The sequence below is a fragment of the Ursus americanus genome, chromosome 33 (assembly GCF_024610735.1).
Source record: "Ursus americanus isolate L20-20 chromosome 33, mUrsAme1.1.p, whole genome shotgun sequence".
Taxonomy (NCBI): domain Eukaryota; kingdom Metazoa; phylum Chordata; class Mammalia; order Carnivora; family Ursidae; genus Ursus; species Ursus americanus.
In genome coordinates, this window is record NC_142159.1 from 13498371 (window position 1) to 13506793 (window position 8423).

The following is an 8423-nucleotide window of genomic DNA, read 5'->3' on the forward strand; positions in this document are numbered from 1 at the left end:
CTGGGCCCTCTGTCCCCACCCCATCACCCCTGATTAAGCCCCTTCAGATCCTGCTCTCCTCAGAGACATCAATCCTCTCTCACCCTCCCACTCCCATTCAATCAAGATCTCCCATGACATGTCTTCAGAGCACTCTGCTTCCTCCTCTTAACCCTTATCACAGTTCGTAATTATACATTTGAGTGGCTATTTGATGAACACCTGCCTCCCCACTTCCTTTGGAAGCTTCCTGAGAGCAGAGGCTGTCTTGTTCCATTGTGTCCCTAGTGGCCCCGCGTATACCAATGGGACAGCTGAATGGAGTTTGCCTGTTTCCTTATGTGTCCTCTCTGCTGCCTTGTCAGGACCCCGAGGGGAGGACCGTAATCCAGGTCTGTATTTCCAGACAGAACCCCTATTTCCCCTTGGCCTGGAACATCACAGGGGATCGACAAACCTCTCATGGGTGGATGACTACATCTTCTTCTGGTCTTCCTAAGGTTGATGTCGTTTTGTTTTGTTTTGTTTTGTTTTGTTTAAGATTTTATTTGTTTGTCAGAGAGAGAGAGCACGAGCAGAGAGTGGGACGCAGAGGGAGAAGCAGGCTCCCTGCTGAGCCAGGACGCCCCCCCACCCCATGAGGGGCTCCATCCCAGGACTCTGGGATCACGACTTGAGCCCAAGACAGCCGCTTAACCAAATGAGCCACCCAGGCGTCCCCTCAGGATGATATCTTAACTATGCTTGAAGAATCCGTGAGGCATCGTGATAAAATATGAAGAATAATGCCTGCGGTAGTCATCGGACCGGCTGTCACTACCCAATTATTCCCCTAGGGGGCGCATTCTCTGACCAAGAACATCTCTGCAAGTCTTTGTAATGCACTTTCCCAGGTCCGGTCAACCCTGAGATTCCGCAGGGCAGTGTCACTCTTTCCTGGCTTTTACAGAAGAGAAAGTGAAGGTTTGGGGAGATTAAGTGGTGTCCCCAGAGGAGGCTGAGCTGGGGCTCAAACCCAGTCAGGCCTCCATGTCCCAGCGCTGTGACTTTCCACTCCGGAACTCCCCAGCCTGTCCCCACCCCGTCTCCACGGAGGGGAAGGTACACAGGTCATTGTCCCGAGGTCCCCTGTGCTTGTGCAGTGCCTGGCCAGGACGGGGAGGGCTCGCAATGACCGTTGGATGAATGAATGAGCGAATGAATTCTTCCTTAGCTGCGGGGGGCCAGACCCCAGGACACCCTCCCCGCTTGCAGAGACCACCTGGAGACGTTGTCTCTAGCCAGGCCTCTCTTTCAGAGCGCAGGAGGGAAGGGCGAAAAGAGCCTGGATAAGAGGAGGAAGCTCGCAGACCGCAGAACCCTCCTGAGTACAGCACTTCACAGTTTGCAAAGCCCTGACACTCAGCGCCTCTTACTGAGATCTCCAAGGAGCTCTGCAAGGAGCAGAACAAATAAACAAACAAGAAAAAAGAAAGAAAAGCTCTTTTTTCCCCTCTTTGCAAAGCCAGTGTGTGTTCTCTGTAAACAATTCGGAACCACACTGCTCAATGAAGTAAGTAGTTACTTTGCACACATGGCCATTCTACTTTATATTAAATACAATGAAGTAAAATGTAAAATTCCACTCCTCAGTCTCACCAGCCCCATTGAAAGTGCTCGGGAGCCACACGTGGCCCGGGGCTGCCCTACTGGACACAGCAGATACGGAACATTTCCATCGCCCCAGAATGTTCTATGGGACAAAACTGATTTATGACATACAAATAAGCAAAAAGGAAGGGGGAAGCCACCTGCAATGCCGTTTCCCAAAGAAAACCACTCCTGACCTTTTGGCATGGATGTTTCCAGTTTTTTCTAGGGGCGGGCGTTACGCTTTGTTTTTTTTCCAAAACGGGTTAATACTGTACAAACTGTTTTATGGGCTGTTTTTTTACCTATCAAAGCACTACAAATATCTTTTCTATAACACCTTTTTAAACAGTAACACAGTATTTGTATGACTACCACAATTAATCTACCCAATTCTCTATCCCCAGGTGTCTGCATTGTCTCCCCCTGCCTTTTTTTTTTTTTTTTTCCAATCTATCAGGGCAACTATCCTTTTTTTTTTTTTTTTAATTTATTTTATTTGAGAGAGCACAAAAGCAAGGGAGCAGGAGCAGGGGGGAGAGGGAGAAGCAGACTCCCAGCTGAACAGGGAGCCCAACGTCAGGCTTGATCCCAGGACCTTAGATCATGACCTGAGCCAAAGGCAGACGCTTAACCGACTGAGCCACCCAGGCACCCCCTCTTTTTTAAAGGGGACAACTATTCTTTTTTTTTTTTTAAGAAACTTATTTAGGGGTGCCTGGCTAGCTCAGTCTGAAGAGTCTGTGACTCTTGACATCACGGTTGTAAGTTCAAGCCCCAAGTTGAGGGTCGAGCTTACTAAAACAAAACAAAACTGATTTAAACATTTTGCGTAACAAGAGCTCTATTTTATTTTGAAATCACTTAATTATTATTTTTTTTAAAGATTTTATTTATTTATTCAACAGAGATAGAGACAGCCAGTGAGAGAGGGAACACAAGCAGGGGGAGTGGGAGAGGAAGAAGCAGGCTCATAGTAGAGGAGCCTGACGTGGGGCTCGATCCCACAACGCCGGGATCACGCCCTGAGCCAAAGGCAGACGCTTAACCGCTGTGCCACCCAGGCGCCCCCACTTAATTATTTTTGTAAAAGCGGCAGTTGGGGCGCCTGGCTCAGTCAGTTAAGGCATCTGACTCTTGATCTCAGCTCAGGTCTTGATCTCAGGGTTGTGGGTTCAAACCCCACACTGGGCTCCGTGCTGGGCATGGAGCCTACAAAAAAAAAAAAAAAAGTGGTAAAGGCTCATTATAGAAAATTAAGTTAAATACATAAAGTACAAAGAAGAAAAAAAAACCTCCCCAAATTACCCTACTCAAAAATAACCGCATTTTCTTTCAACTTTATATTGTAAGATTTTTTTCAAACATACAGAATGGTTGAAAGAGAAGCACAGTAAACCCCCGTACACCCATCACCCCGATTCAGCCATTGAAACCACCACATTGTAAACATGTGGGGCCTTATTTCTGAACGTCTTTCTGATCTAACAGATATAAATGTGTACATGTAAGAATGACATCACGCCTTACATGTTCTGCGATCTGGTTTTTAAAAGTTTTTTACTTGTAATAACAATATATTGCAAATATCTTTTCAAGTTACACTAAATATTCCTGCACAGAATCATGTTTGATGGTCCCTTCGTATCAGCTGGATGAACCTTTCAGACTTTTCATAACCCAGCTCCTATGGTTGGGCATTGGTGTTTCTAATTTTTCACTGTCATGGGAAAGAAAATTCAACGAGGATCCCTGTGTCTTTGTGCCTTCGGGTGGTAATTTCCTGAAGGTAAATTCCTAGACTGGAGATTCAGGAGCAAAGGACATGCCGTCCACAAAGGTTGTGCCCATTGACCCCTTCTGCTGATAATGCACGAGACTCTCCAATTACCACATCCTCACTCAATACTTTTACTCTTAGGGCAATTGTGTATTTAAGTTCTTTATTTTCATCTCTCCAGAGACGATCTTATTTTGATGGCTCCTTTTTGAATTTTAGACCCCAGCACAATAGTTGGCACATAATAGATGCTCAACGAATGAATGTTCCATGTGTGAGGGCTCCATCTCACAGCTAAGCCTAGGGAGGGGCATGGCAGAGAGAATACAGTGGAAATGCATCTTAGCGGGGCACGTAGGTTTTAAAGTCGGCCCATAACTAAAATAACCCATAAAATGTTTGTTGAATTAGCCAATGCTTGAAAATCCTTTAGGGAAGATGCCACCGTGAATACCAACAAACAACTTCTCAGTTATTCAAACCCTTGCATGCATTTCGTGTCTATTTCCTCAGCACCTCCTGTGACCCAGGAACTGTTCTGCTTAATACAGCAGAGGATGAAACCAAGTCTCTTCTTTTGTGGAGCTGACATTCTAGTGGGGAGACATACGATAAGCAAATAAACAGAATGCTCAGAATGTCCCTTTGATGGTGATGAATGCCCGGAAGAAAAGTAAAGCAGGAGAGGGGCTAGAAAGTGGCAGGGCTGAGGGAGGGAGGGTGGGGTGTTTCTGTATGTGGAGTGGCCAGGGAAAGCCTCCTTACTGATGAGCAGAAGGGAACTCTGTGGATGGATCCAGAGTAGCTTTCTTCAGGCAGAGGGAAGAGCAAGTGCAAAAGCCCTGAGGTGTGACTGTGCTTGGCTGCTCCAAGATCAGCAGGGATGGCAGAGTAGCTGAAGGGGGGGGGGAGCAAGTGGAGAGTAGGTGAGGAGGGGCATGCATAGCTCAGGTAGGACCTTCTAGGTCATGGAAAGGTGTTCTTCAGGTGACACCGGAGCCATTGGAGCTTTTGAAAAGAGGATGGAAGTGATTTGGCTTATGTTTTTAAAGGATCCTGCTGGCTACTGTATAGAGAATAGAAGGTGAAGGTAAGAGCAAGGGCAGAAGGGAGCCCCACCAGGAGGCTTTTACACAGATCCGGGCAAGAGAAGATGGTGTCTCGGTGCGAGTAGTAGCATCGGTGTGGTGAGGGTCAGATTCTGGACATCTTTTAAAGGTAGGGCTGGACGTATTTGTGCTGGGTCAGGTGTGAGTGTGAGAGACAGGAGTCAGAGATGACCCTCCCCCAGCAATGGGGAGGATGGAGTTGCCATTCGCTGAGATGGGAAGACCAAGGCAGGATCAGGTTTGGGGGTAAAAGTAAGACTTCAGCTGTGGCTGTGTTGAGTTTGGGTTTTTGTTAAATAGCTGAGCAGGGATGTATGATTCTAGAGTTGAGTGGGAAGGTCTGGGCTGGAGAAACAAATCCACAGTATCGGCGTGCAGAGTGTATATAAAGGGACGAGAGGGGAGCACCCGGAGTGAGCTGGGCAAGTGGAGAGGTCCAAGGGCCGACTTCCAGGGAACTCCAGCCTGTGGACATTGGGAAGACGAAGGAGAAGGAGACTGGAAAGGGGTCCCATGAGGTGCGAGGGGAACTGAGAGAGTAAGGTGCAGGAAGATTCGGGAGGACGTGTTCAAGTAGGGGGGCTCAGTCACCTGGTCAGATGCTGAGGATGAGGACCAGGCACTGACCAGTGCATTGGGCAGCGTGAGGTCATCAATGACCTTGACAACAGCGCTTCCAGTGGCCCAGAGGGGATGAAAGCCTAACTAGAATGCGCTGAAGAAAGGAAGGGGAAAAAGCGATTAAGACTGTCAATCGGAAAACTCTTGGAGAACTTTCGCTGTAAGAGGGTAGCTGTGCATGTGCGCGTGCGTGTTGAGACCGGGACGATGACAGCGTGACTGTGTGCTGACAGAAAGGGCCAGCAGGAAAGGAGGAAACCTGTTGCTGCAGGAGACACAGGGAATTGCCACATGTGCCCTGGAGGGTGCGGTAGGTGCCCACATGGAGGGCGTGGTCTTGGAAGTACCCGCAAGGGCTCCTTGCGACAGCGAGAGGCAGAGAACCGGCCCAGATGCTGGCAGGGGAGCAGAGGGTGCGGTGGGAGCCTGGGGAAGTTTCCTTCTGATTGCTTCTGTTTTCCCAGTGAAACAGGAAGCAGCGTCACCGATCCGTGGACGGTGGATAGTGCAGGGTCTTTCCCCGGTGTTGCTGCAGATAGCCGTGGCTTCCGTGGACCAGATGATAAGGTTGGTTTGTATTTAGGGCCACACAGTATAAACCAACTTTGAACGCCAGGATCACCCTGGGCATGGTGAGAGCCCACACTCTGCTGGGGGTGGGGGACCTGGGGCCGACTGGGAGCAGGTCCCAGAGGTCATGTCCCCATCAAGGTGGGAGTGCTCACAGGGCGGGATGGGAGTGCAACTCCATCGCAGGGACTTGTGCATACGGTGCCTTATCTGGTGCAACACCTTTATTTTACACGTTTATTTTACAACATCATTATTTCATTTTATTGGCAGAGAGGTTCAATGACTCGCCCAAGACCATGCTGCTGAATCCCCATTGCCCCCACCATCATCATCTTCGTCTTCATAGCCACTGGCCTGCACTGGCCACTCTGTGCTGCTGAGCTGCCTCTCGCTTCCTCCTTCCAGGCTCCCTGCGGTGGCGGCTCTCATTGTACAGGTGGGCAAACGTCACAGCGCAGGTAAGGTGCAACCTGCGGGACCACCCTCTCACCCCTTCTGTAAAAAATCTTGGGCAGAGACTGACTGGGGCTGGTAACCCTATGAGACAAGGCAGAAGGGGGCTCCCCTTGAAACCTGAGAGCAGTAAATTTAAGACCAGTAAGGGGAAGTTTTGCTTTGCACAGAGGGGGTACTGGCTAAAAATACTAGTGGCTACAAGAAGTATTTAGATGAATTCATAGATAGTTGATCTTCACACAACAGTTGGAGTGATCTTTTAAAAACATAAATCATATCACAACACTTTACTGTTTAAAACCTCCCACTACACTTAGAGTAAAATCCAGACTCTTACCCCTGGCTGGCTTCCCCACCTTTCTCTCCTGCCCCTCAGCTCCCTGCTTACGTGGGTCCAGCCATGCTGCTCTCCTTGCAGTCTCTTGAGCATGCCAAGTGCTTCCTGCCCCAGGACATTTGCATGTGCCCTTCCACCTGCTGGACCACTCTCCTCTCTGCTCTTTGCCTGGGCGGCTTTTTCTTATCCTCCATGCCTCGCACTAAGCGTTACCTCCTACAGGGTGATTTCCCTGCATGACCTCTTTCTCATCCTCTATGCCTCATCCTAAGTGTCACCTCCTGCAGGGGGCTTTCCCTGCATGACCACCCAGCTGAGTCAGTACCTGGTCACTCAGTCTTGTCACCTTGTGGTTTTCTTCCTTGCCCTTATCACAAGACACATTACATTATTTCTTCATTTTGTGTCCATTTCCTTCTGCGGATCAGTGAGTTCCATGAGGGCAGGATCCTTGTCTGTCTTTTCATCCCCATGTCCCCGGAACAAGTACCCTGCTGGCATAGTGCTTGGGATGTGCTGGTTATTTATTCAGTGCTGACTGTGCTGGACACAATCCTAAACCTTTTATTTTAATTGACTCAGTCCCCACACATCAACCCTGTAGGAGAGGTAGTGTTAGTATCATTCTTATTTTATAGATGAGGAAACTAAGGAACAGATTGGTTAGAAATTTACCCAAGGTCACAGCTAGTGAGTGGCAGAGAAAAGATTAAAATCCAGGCAGGGGGGCTCCAGAATCTATACTCTTAGCCACAACTCTCTGTTCCCTCTCCAATATTTACTGACAAGATCATCGAAGACAGTTCAGGAATGAATGAATGAATGAATGAATGAATGAATGAATGAACAAGAGGCAAAGGCCCTTGGAATGTGAGTTGGGGACCCAGCTCTGTCCCCTGTGAGCTTGGGTCACCGATCTAATTTATTATGAAACAAAAACACAGGTGCCTGGCTGGCTCAGTCAGTACAGCATGCAACTCTTGATCTCAAGGTTGAGAGTTTGAGCCCCCTGTTGGGCGAGGAGATCACTTAAAAAAGAAAAGAAAAGAAAAAAGAAAAGAAGAGGAGAGGCAAGAAGAGAAGAGAAAAGAAAAAAGAAAAAGAAAGGAAAGGAAAGGAGAGGAGAGGAAAGGAAAGGGAAGAAACAGAAACACAAAACCTCCCTGCGAATGCCTCAAAGTAATAAGAAAAACCTAACAACCTAATAGAAAAGTGGACAAAAGGCTTGAACAGGCAATTTACTGAAAAAGAAGCCAGAATGCAAAGTGAACCAAAAAAAAAAAAAATGCTTCATCTGGTTAGGGAAATGCAAATGAAGACTGACCTATTAGGAACAATGAAGGAGTCTGATTATACTAAGTACCGGTGAGAATGTGGAGCAACTGGAACTCTCCTTCATGGCGGTAGACGAAGCGAAGTGTTCATCGGTACCAGCGCTTAGGAAAACAATTCGGCAGCAGCTGTAAAGCTAACCATGTGCATCCTTGATGACCCACGGTTTAAGTCTTAGGCAGGAGCTTAGAGAAACTCATGTGTGTCGGCACCAAGAGACACGTATAAGAGCCATCATGGCAGCAAGAAACACCCTATGTGCCCTTTGACTAGAGAGTGGATGAAGTAGTTGAGCTCTATGTAGAGAACGGAGCACTAGACAGCAGGGAAAATGAGGGAATGACAGCTGAAATGCAAAGCCATATATTTAGAAACATAGTGACATGTGAAAAAAATCAAGCCAAAGAGGAATGCCTATGCTTTGTACTACTTACATAAAGGTAAAAAAGCAAACAAAACAATATGTTGTACAGGACCCATCCCCATATGGTGACACTATTTTTTTTCAAAGCAAGCGAACGGTGACCACAAAATTCCATACTGTGTTGACCTCTGGAGGGAGGCAGGGAACAGAACCAGCAGGTACACAGGGGGCCTCAATGGTGCT